The following is a 12,262-nucleotide window of genomic DNA, read 5'->3' on the forward strand; positions in this document are numbered from 1 at the left end:
GGAACAGGTTTAATAAAAGAAAAAGTTTCATGGAGATTTTGGGTCCTAAGACTCTTGTTGTAAACTGCAGGTAATCTTAGTAGAATGACTCACTGTATGTAAGAACAGACACAGTCGTCGATTTACAAAGCATGCAAGTCAATGCACAATTCCATAAACTAAATGTTACCATCTAAGGATCAGTAACATATCTAAGCGTCTTTGATAAAATCCCAGTCGTAAATACGTCGTACGACAAGATTACGACAGAAACGTGAGGGCGTAACCCCGTTGGTGTCGTGAATGTGTCGGGAGTCTTGTGACGTATTGTCGTATACAAAACTGCCTAAGAAGACCACTCAGGTCACCAACAAAATCTGTTCTATGTGGACAGGTGGTCACTCCAGACAGGATTCTTAATGCTTGTGTCTTAATGCTTGTGTCAAACGGTGGTCACATTGGCCAGGTGGTCGTTGTGTAGAGGTGGCCACAAGAGGTTTGACTGTATTTTTGTGGACGGTCACTTCTGTCATAGCTCGCGGAAAAATAGGTGTCTACGCCTTCATGCATAATGTGAAGACTTAAGCCATACAATAGCTGGATGGGGAAGGGGGCACTTCAATATGCAACATATTCCCTCGTGTGCTTTCTATTATATCAGGTTGGCAGTTAACCTTTTCATACATTCTGCAATATCTCAATTTGAAAACGTCAGAAAGCGACAGAAGACAGACAGCATAATAGTTCGTGTAATAAAACAACATGTGGTTATCTTCATAACGTATTCAAAAGCTATAGAATATTATGATCATAATACACAGAGACATAGGTATAAGCAAGTTCACGGTTCAAAGTGTGCATGCGTAGTGATATGCATTGTGGGTAATATGTCAAATTTGAATGCCCTTGACATAAACAAAACACTTCTGGACGAATATCAAGCATGGTCTAGTTAAGAATTGTTTATAAGTTAGGGGCCTTCACCTTTGGCATATTACCCACCATGCACCTCGCTGCGCATGCGCGGTTTAAAACGTGAATCACTTTATTGTCAATCACTGAGAGTTCCTTACCGAAAAGTCGGCGGGGTCATGGATCTTCAAAACACAAGTTTACATCAAGATCTGTGCTTGAGACAATCATAATACAAACAGTACAAAGCAATAAATTCATTGCTCGACAATCGTTTAAGACATACGTGTGGCAACTCCTATTACTCAACAATGACTCTTAGGAAAATAAACTACCTCTTCAGTATGCTATATGCAGTATGCGACTTTATATCTACAGTTAAAGTTGTTTCTGGAATTTCGTATAGTTAATCAGCTTTGTATGTTAAGCGCTAGAGAACAGAACGTAACGCTATACCTCTCTGAATTAGAAACGTAAGCAGACATACAGTTATAAAACCAATTTGAATCTTCGAGATCAATATTTCTCCTTGAAATCTGTGTGCTAAAGCTCTTTTGATATTTTTCAGTTCTTGTGTTTTTTGCAAAAGGAATAAATCATCTACATCAGGACCCTACAACCATCCCCAGCAAGAGACGGGGGCGCCATAGCCGGATCCACTGCTCACCGTGCCACGTGTTCTACCTGCATAATGTGATATCACAGAAACGGTGGATTGCTCATTCTTTGACAAAGACTGGAGTTTGACAGACAAAAATTTGATTAAGTCCAATTTTTGTGTTGGCAATTACAGTTCAACTTTGTTTCAGAACGACTTCTACTAACACAGACGAACTTTCACGCTAACCTATGTTCTACTTTTCTGGTTCCCTCGCAGTGTCCTGTCTGCGTGTGATTCCTGTTCGCCTTGTTTTCTGATCGGCACTTCTTCCACAGTGGTCTTGTCGAGATTCTCAGTTGAGTCGACGGAAACCAACTTTGGTTTTGTCATGTGAAGAGACAAAGTCGGTAACCTGGTTACTTTACTCAGTGACGCTCTTCTACTCTCCTTAACTTCAACTTGCTGGATTCCTTTCCTCGTGGACATCGTGTCGGTATCGTCTGCATATGCAAAAGCAGATGTATCCGACAGGGGGCGCTTTGTGGGACGATAGCGTCTGAAAATGGCGGACGTTGTTTCAGTCCGGTCAAACAACGGGTCGCTGTAACTTCTGCATTTTTGCAGTATGGTTCTCTGTCGCCTCATGCGAACGTTTCGAGGTTCTAAAGCGACATATTGTTTGGCGTACGCCTCTCGTAGGTTTCTGTGGTACGCATAAGTCCCGTGATGCAACGGGTCGTACTTCGTGTCGTCACGTGACCCGTCCTCAGTTCCCGCGTCGAATTCTGTCAGCGCGAACTTGGAGGCTAAGATTTCTCTCAACCTGACGTTTGTTTTCTCTCGAGCAGCCCGCCTTCTTTCATCCTGTTCTTTGACAGAAATGTCCAACTGTTGCATAATTTGTTTGTAGCGCTGCGCGTCTCTTTCGTTGATGAACATGGCGGTTCTTCTGAGTTTATCACTGAGCACTTCCACGGCGACGTCCCTTTCTGGGAAATTCAGGTTTTTGTAATCGTCCGCCATCTTGTATCTCTCCTATCCCGTGTCCTATGACCTGGAAGGATAGAGGTCAAACATAGGTCATGTGTTTTGAACACAATTTAAAACAACAAATTGAAGATCTCATACCTCTTTAAAATATCTATATATTTCTTTATGAATATATGTGTTTTATTCACTATTGTGAATTTCTAACTACTTCTGTCTATGCATTTTCCTGCCAGCTTGCGGGACAAGCTTACTCTCCAAGCAGAGCTAGGGTTTCGGCTGGTTTTTAACGTGTTTTTAGGCGTTTTTGTCATGCCTTCTACTTTGTCATCGTTTTTGTTGTGTCGCAAACCCAAGCTCTGCCGGCACTGACCTCGGGGCGGGGCAAACCTATTTACTTCCATTGAAAAAAAGGTGACAGTACTCCTCCCCGAGAACCATTAGATAATCATTAGTGGTAACAATTTTACTGCCCCGGATTATCACACATCCGGCAAATGTAGAGCGGCATTCACCAGGCCGCGCCGGTCCCCCGCTGACTGCCCTATTCATGCGTCCACGATCTCACGCCGGCATGATCATTGATAGCATCATAACGTACATTTCCATTGGAAACCTCACAAGAAAAATACAATGATGCATGAACAAGACATATAAAATAAATATGTATTACGTATTAACTTGAACTGCATTACAAGTTATTATCATTATCATTATCTCAGGCATCGTTAAATGGATTATGAACGGGAACACGTGCCTTGTTTACGTTACATGCGGTTACCAATGCCGCCGCTCGCTGTGGTCAGATTGGACGGAACTTTTCAACAACACCAGCGAAATTGGCGACGGAGCGCTACCAACAGAGACTAAAAAATCCCCACGACACCAGAGGATTGTTACAAATTTCTGTGTGCTTTGTTCTTTGATGGTTTTTGGATGGTGTAAATGAAGTGCGGTCACGATAGGCAAGTCATTTGCTGACGGACATGAAGCGACTTTCCAACATGGCGTCCTGATTCGGTTTTGTATGTAACGTTATTTGTGGGTAGTAGTTTAGAGACTTTTTGAGATTCAACGATATCCTCCCACTACAGCATGGCATTTCCGCAGTGGGGATTAAAAATGAGAGAATCTATGGCTATCATAGTCGGGCTGTACATCGTCTTCTGGTACGACGGCCCAAATGGCCTGGATCGTAGTTGAGTATCGTGGAGACTCCAGATGTCTTTGGTTGCACGCTGAGCTATTATTTTCATACGAAAGTAATTGCAGTTAGCCAAGAGTAGGGGAAGCGTAAGAAAATGGCATGAAAACATGGCCACGACCGAGGATTATGTCCATGGTGAGACTGGGCCGGAAATTCTGTGGCGCGTGGGGAGGGAATCCCGTGCCTGGCCGGGCACGCTTCGCACTAACTTGTGAAACGCTTGTTATGTGTTGGAGTGATTAGGTTTATTAGGCATTGAAGCTTCCGTCTGCCGGCAGAGCTTGGGTTTGCGACACAACAAAAACGATGACAAAGTAGAAGGCATGACAAAAACGCCTAAAAACACGTTAAAAACCAGCCGAAACCCTAGCTCTGCTTGGAGAGTAGGACAAGCTTTGTACCCGGGCCAAACGAACCATCCCATCCTGCCAGTCTCCGGTTACACCATCTTCCGCCGCTCACATCTTGTCACTCTACAATGTCTGAATAACTACGGACACACACCAAAACAAACAAACACACAGACCGAAAACAGTACCTCCATTTTCATGGACGCAAACAGTACCGTAAAGACCGTATGTATCACAAATACCCATCATTTCTATAACATCGCTAGAAATAAACGACGTATAGTTAAAAACACGGAATACAAAGTTAATGTCTTCTACTCGACGTATAGTCCTAACTTTGCCAAATATCTTGACAATAAATCGTACGATAAACGGCCTCAGATTTATTTATAGAAGCAATTACGTCTAAAGGCCAATTAACCTTTACTAATGGAGACATATCAAACATGTGATATATAATAGCTTTTATGTACCGACGTTAAGATATGTGATTTATGGTTTAGCTAGCTACTGCGAGAGTCATGCGGTACTTCAATGATTTGAGGGCAATCAGGAATTGAGCCTCTGTCACACATTTAGGACCTTCCCACTACTTTGCTCCCGACCACTCTCCAACCAAAGTCGGCGCTGGGTTGGGAGTAGCCTGGGATCCATCCTACATGTATTTTAGCTCCAGTTTGCTCCTTTCAAACGTATCCAAGCAGAATGTGACCCTAATTTCTGACTTTTTTTTAAATTTACAGTCGACTGGGATCGACGAATTTTAAAGGCTAGAGCTAGTAGGCAACCAATTACTAGTAACTCCCAACAACAGATGACCTTGCTCGGTACTAACTCCCAACTAAGGTATAGAGAATGGCTGGTAGACCATGGTTGGCTATGTTTGACAGCGACTTAAGTAGCTTATCAACCCTTACAGCAAACATAGATTAACTAGAGTTAACCATAGACTAGAAGTTTTGTAACAAGACATGGGGTATAACGACGTCAAATTTTCTCTAATTCCGGATAACTGGTGCATGTACGATCCCACTAAAACACCAAAACTTGGTTAGCATGCTTCAGTATGAAACATTGCGACTTTTTGCGAGAAAATAGGATGACAATGCTTTCAAATGGGGAGATGTTTTAAATGATTTATAAATCCTTGACGGCGATTGGACATACATGTACTAGAAATGTAAGGACAGGCATCGTTGCAGCAAGCGTATTGTTGTAAATGACGCGTATTCCCATAGGGTTTAAACCGTTCAATACCCGGCCATACTGTGAGTTCCCACGTTAAGATGTGTCCCTTTTAGCTATTGAAAAGGTTAAAACCTGTACCTTGGAGTTACAGGTATAGACTAAATAGATTTTCGTGGAACTTTCACTGGATGCCATTTTCTAAAACTTCACCCTCACATAGAGAGACATATGGGCAAGCAGAGTATGATATTATTCAACAGTGGTAGATTGACCCGTGTATGAGGGAGCTTCAGACGTAAGCATCAAGCGTCAAACTCTTGCATGTAAGATAACCGAACATACTTATCGAGAAGAGACGGGTGACCCGGTGTGCTTGGCTAAAAACGCGCGAGCCGTAGCGAAGCCGCATTGCATGCACACTACTAGCTAACGAAAAAGCGCCATACTTCGTCCTCAGTCTGAGTTTCGACCCCTCTACCATCATAGGTTAGATGTAAAAACACGTAACTACAGCTTTGTTAAAGATCTCTGGAAAGAACGTCGTGTTAGCCCATGATTTGTTTAAATCCCAACGGGCTAAATGCATAATTTACTAGCTGACAGGATGAGTGATTGACACGCTATACAGACGAGAAATTGTAGGACGATTTGACTGAACATTATCTAACCTCCATTAACATTAATCCACCGGGTTACATAAATCCGCCACTTTGAAAAACAGTGGGTTTGAAAGATATCTAGTGCAGCACCTCCCAGGTATGCACAGTTTAGATATTTAGGAGTGCATTATACTGGGGGATGTTGGGTTGGAGATCGGTTTGGACGTACATTTTCATGGTGGCGGAATTATGTACCTTCGTGGAATTATGCCAGTAGTAACCATAGAGACTGGCAAACTTTGTCTCCAGTAGCGTGAATTTGAAGCACTATTTTTGTGGACTTCACTTACTCTCCAAGCAGAGGTTGGTGGAGAAGATTGTGACCTGTTTATCATATGCCCCGTTTTCTGCATGGAGAGTGTCGACAGAAAACGGGTCGTATGTGATAGAAGGACACGATCTTCTCCACCACTATTCTTGAGGACTTCTCTTGCTACCCAATGCTTTGTAAACAAAAAAGAAGGCTACATTGTCGTTACACGGTCACAGACGATTTTTGTGTCGTGTACACATGGTCTGTGGCGTTGCTAGCGTACTGTGTTACTTGGATCAACAATCCAGCGTGCATTAGTAACAAGTGCTTGCAATGATATGGTTATATTTACATAGACTCAAGTGAGGTCTATTGTAGTAACAGGCTAAAAGCCGTGTGTCTAATTTTAGACAAACTTGAAGCTAAATTTTAGGGTGGTGGAAAGCGGGGAGGTTGAAACCTGAACTGACAAGACTTAACATACAATCTTTATTGACACAAAGAAAGTAAAGGGACTTTTATAAAGTCTTCTACATTTAAACAACCAAGTGGATACAAAGGCATTAATCTACGTTCAAGTATATGGATGAATCAGCATGCTGAGTTTGACGGATTACTTATACTACTAGTGCTACTAGTGCTAAGGTCTAACATTCTTTGATATGTTTACTTATACACACACACACACACACACACACACCACACCACACCACACCACACACACCAAACAATTGCTGGAAGAAGGCAACCATATAAGTAGAAACATGCATAAAATGACCTAAGGAAAGACGTTGCACAACTTCAAGACACACCTTTACGATTCTTCCTCCTCACTATTCCCCAAGAAGAAGTCAACACCAGTTGCCATGTTCAAGAACCTTGACACAATTTTCCTCCTTAAAGGAAGCAGCTGAGCTCTTACACTTGTCGCGAGGGCACTTGAACCTCGGGCACAGCCTAGCAGCTTGTCAGACCTCAAACACTTGTACAACACTCTCCCGACATGATTGACGTAACGGTAGGACGGTTTCTGTGAGAAACACAGCCTGTCAGACTTCAAACACTTGTACAACACTCTCCCGACATGATTGAGGTAACGGTAGGACGGATTCTGTGAGAAACACAGCCTGTCAGACTTCAAACACTTGTACAACACTCTCCCGACATGATTGACGTAACGATAGGACGACCTCTGTGAGAAACACAGCCTGTCAGACTTCAAACACTTGTACAACACTCTCCCGACATGATTGACGTAACGGTAGGACGGTTTCTGTGAGAAACACAGCCCGTCATACTTCAAACACTTGTACAACACTCTCCCGACATGATTGACGTAACGGTAGGACGGATTCTGTGAGAAACACAGCCTGTCAGACTTCAAACACTTGTACAACACTCTCCCGACATGATTGACGTAACGATAGGACGACCTCTGTGAGAAACACAGCCTGTCAGACTTCAAACACTTGTACAACACTCTCCCGACATGATTGACGTAACGGTAGGACGGTTTCTGTGAGAAACACAGCCTGTCAGACTTCAAACACTTGTACAACACTCTCCCGACATGATTGACGTAACGGTAGGACGGATTCTGTGAGAAACACAGCCTGTCAGACTTCAAACACTTGTACAACACTCTCCCGACATGATTGACGTAACGGTAGGACGGTTTCTGTGAGAAACACAGCCTGTCAGACTTCAAACACTTGTACAACACTCTCCCGACATGATTGACGTAACGGTAGGACGGATTCTGTGAGAAACACAGCCTGTCAGACTTCAAACACTTGTACAACACTCTCCCGACATGATTGACGTAACGGTAGGACGGTTTCTGTGAGAAACACAGCCCGTCATACTTCAAACACTTGTACAACACTCTCCCGACATGATTGACGTAACGGTAGGACGGTTTCTGTGAGAAACACAGCCTGTCAGACTTCAAACACTTGTACAACACTCTCCCGACATGATTGACGTAACGGTAGGACGGATTCTGTGAGAAACACAGCCTGTCAGACTTCAAACACTTGTACAACACTCTCCCGACATGATTGACGTAACGGTAGGACGGTTTCTGTGAGAAACACAGCCTGTCAGACTTCAAACACTTGTACAACACTCTCCCGACATGATTGACGTAACGGTAGGACGGTTTCTGTGAGAAACACAGCCCGTCATACTTCAAACACTTGTACAACACTCTCCCGACATGATTGACGTAACGGTAGGACGGTTCCTGTGAGAAAACACATCATTGTTGGCTATGCATGCGGGTGGTTGGCAAGCACTTAGGCCGTACTGATTTGATTATATGGGTGACACCATATATAGACACCCTAAAATTGATGCGAGCGTGCGAAAAACAGTTGGACAAAAAGGTGCCTTAAACATGTTAAACTAGTATCATTGGATCACTTCTGCTGCAATCTAAAAGATTAAAAAGAAAATGTTTAACATCCACTAACACAATTCCACCAGAGTACATAATTCCGCCACCCTGAAAAGATACATCCAAACAGATCTCCAACCCAACGTCTCCCTGTATAATGCACTCTGTATATCTAAACTGTGCTTACCTTGAGGGTGCTGCACCCGAGATCTCTCAAACCCATAATTAAAGTGGCGGAATCATCTAACTGACGGATTATGTGAATGGAGGTTACCTACCAACCTACATTAATGTTCCTAGGCCTCACAATTCAAATGCACTCAGAGATAAACCGGTAGAAGGGGATATAAAAATACCAACAAGGTTTCATAGTGTTTGCCTTGCAGGCGGGCCTAATTGCTTGACGACAGTACTTCAAACGTCGGTAAGTGGGGGGGCCAACAATTACACAAATCACTCAAGTAAGATCTCTCGTTTCCCTCTAGAACAAAATCATTCTAAAGTAATGTTTTTATCATTTGCGACCCTATCTACTATTGTATATTAGATCAGTACAAGGCGATGGGGTCTGTGCATTAACGTACTGTAATCTTGGTACTGTGCGAAGTTAATTAAAATGTCATGCCCGTTGGTTAATTATTACCTTTCAACAGTTCTAATTCATTTACCCTCGTGTAATTATGTTTGAAGAAACATTACCTGTAGTTTGTTTGGGGAGTACCACCATAGATTCAGCGTACTTCCCCGTACCCACGTAGAAACAATAAAAACTTACAAGATCCATAATGTATCCTAGGAGAAAAGCATGTTTAGAAAAAGTACATCTCACAAATTTCGAGGGAGAGAGAGAGCGAGAGAGAGAGAGAGAGAGAGAGAGAGAGAGAGAGAGTTACAGAGAGAATCCTTACCTACCGACCCTATGTGTTTCAGGGCGTTGGTTGGAAACACAGCATATATTTTCCTTGACCCTGGAGGAAAAAGACCCATGTTTTATGTAATAACCTTTCTGTCCTCTCTTGAATTATGAGCCCGTTACCTCCCTGATTGATTATACACAAACAATACGACCACATTTTCGAAATGTAATCACATTTGCTGGCTGCAATAACATTTCTAATCTAGCTAAAACCTGCTCATTACAGATTTCATTTTGTGAGAGTTAGTAGTGGGGTAAGTCATGACGTATTAAGTATCGGTTTAATTTAGGATCTTTTCTTCTCGAATCAGGTAAACAAAGTTGTCGATATGTCAACAAACCAGACAATTCTGATAAAAGACTTGTTACCACTCTTGACGGTTCATGTCTAAATATACACTAACGGTGGTCTTGTGGTTAGGGTTGTTGCCATGGAATCTAACAGTTCTGGATTCGAATCCCTAGCAGGACCCACTGGCATGCCCTTGGGAATGCTTTATACCCCGATTTCCTCACTCGACCCAGGTGAAAATGAGTACCTAGCTACGTTTAGGGACGTCCTCTCTAAGGGGACGTAAAGCCGGAGGTCCCGTGTTTTGATGAGAGCCACACATCGACCACGTTAAAGAACCCACCACACTTATCGACAAGAGTAGGGATCCATCCCGGTGTTTAATACTGGATCCAACCTTACAGTCTGGTCTTACGCAGCTTGTGCTTCTGTACATAAACTGTTGCTGTGTTATGCCTGAAGGCGGTTTGCTGGCAATGCGGAACAAAGAAACAAACATACATACATGCACATACAATAGACTGGGGTAAAATTAGCTTTTCAATTTTCGTATGAATACAAAGATAGTGATCATAGAATACTGGCAAACCACCTTGTTTGGTACATACAGTGAACGTTAGAGATCTGAATTGTTTCTTGTGTGTACGTGTAGAAGTCACAGCCTCAGTTTACATTCTTCGCGCTACAGTGGACAGTGTGGTCACATCATGTGAAACCTAGTGTAGCTATGTTTTGCATTCTTACGTGCCGGTGACCTAGAACGTTTGGACAGAATGTTTGCTACGTTTGAATCACTGGGTTCAAACTAAGAGTAGAAAATGCCTGCTTCTGTATATACGAGTATGGTGAGATCTAGAAAAATACGTGTATATGGCATAGTCAAGATCTGAGAAAAATTTGTTGAGCTGTTGTTTGTTAATTGACTGAAATCTACTGATAGAAATGGCGAATAGAACAAGGCGCTACACAACTACATACATACATATCCACAAAACAGGTAAACACCATGCGGTTGTGTAACCCCAGTATTTGAACAGCACAGTTACAGCACAGGGTGTCAAATCTGAAACAACCCTATATTAACTAAATGTTTGTTGAACACATAGAACATTTGGTAGCTATATGGCCTTGGGCTGTATGTAAGACAACAATCATATGTATACGTACATCGTTCGATTTTTTAGTCAAAGGTTTTCAGTAAGACTATGGCACAACCGACTGCCGACCTGCATCCACGACAACCATTTCTGTCACAAGGCAGCGGAATTTCCTGCGTCAAATTCACGACTGTCCCTCGAACGCTCTAAATCTGTCGTAAACCACTCGTAAGACATAAAATTTAACAGTAGCCTTAGTAGTCTGATTGTACATACTTCAGGCGTGTCATACATTTTACAATGCCTACAGCAACCGTTTCTGTTACAAAGCAGCTGAATTTCGTGCGACAAATTCACGAGTGTCCCACGAGCACCCCACAATCTGGCTTGAGTGCGCCCCCTTTTGTCACTCTGTATCTCTGTTTAAATGTTTGAATAAAAAAATAAAAAAAAATAAAAAAAAAAAAACAATCTGGCTGTCGTAAACCTTTCGTACGACATACTTGTGACAGGGGCCTTCGTACTAGTCTTGTAGCACACTAGTCTTGTAGCACACTAGTATATCAACACTTCAAACATTGAAATACACATGTAGACGTATACTTCACACATACCTACCCTTCCTTACCCCTCAATAGTCCATCTTGACTACTACAGGAGCACTCAAACCTCCTCAGTAAAATGTCGAGGGTCTCTGTGACTTACCTGTATGGTAAGACGGCCTTCTTCGTTACTATGGAGTCACAATCGCCAACACGGGGGCGCCTTCACGGGTCCCCGCTTCTCTGTCGCACCTAGGCTCCCCCCAGTAACACCTGTGCAGTCACACCTGCATCTAACCTTTACCTTCACCAGGTGTGCTTGACTTTTGGCGAACAAGAGTAGAGCTGAAAAACAACGCGTTGAGAAATCTTATCTCCAAATACGGGGGTTAAATGTCAGCTAGGTCACTTTGCGACCGATGTCTTTTACGCGCCATTGTCGAATCGGACACAGGTATATCTCAGTAGAATAAGCTTTAACGTCACTCGGTAAACGGACTGAAGGAAGGGACTATGTGCTATTAAGGGCGTTCTGTTTGTAGAACGCTAGACATTGAATATTTCATTATTTATTTAAGGTCTGTGACGAACCAACAGCGACAACCTACGCAACGAACCATAATTGCAACCTTGATACACCATACGATGATAACAGGAACCAAGCAGTTTAACACCTCTCGATAAAGCGTAAACAGCCTTACCTGCTAGGGTATAACTGCTTGTCAGTGTCTGAACGGTTATGTCAGCGAGAAACCCTTTTAGGTAAATATACAAAGGGATAAGGTGTCGTCTCTAGTGTTGTGACTAGAATAGCAAAAGGTTTCCTATTCAGAGTGACATACGGATCGTATGGCGTGTTGTTTACGGTTTTTAACTCAAGC

General features: G+C 42.7%; 1 long non-coding RNA gene across 1 annotated transcript; it reads right to left on the bottom strand.

The window, feature by feature from the left end:
- Positions 1-710: 710 nt before the first annotated feature.
- Positions 711-12,217, bottom strand: LOC136420735 (uncharacterized). The gene is made up of 2 exons (XR_010753299.1): positions 11,545-12,217; positions 711-2,546 (listed from the first exon to the last, which is right to left on the bottom strand). It is a non-coding gene; the product is annotated as an uncharacterized lncRNA (long non-coding RNA).
- Positions 12,218-12,262: the final 45 nt, after the last annotated feature.

This window comes from Branchiostoma lanceolatum, chromosome 15 (genome assembly GCF_035083965.1).
Source record: "Branchiostoma lanceolatum isolate klBraLanc5 chromosome 15, klBraLanc5.hap2, whole genome shotgun sequence".
In the NCBI taxonomy this organism is placed as follows: Eukaryota; Metazoa; Chordata; class Leptocardii; order Amphioxiformes; family Branchiostomatidae; genus Branchiostoma; species Branchiostoma lanceolatum.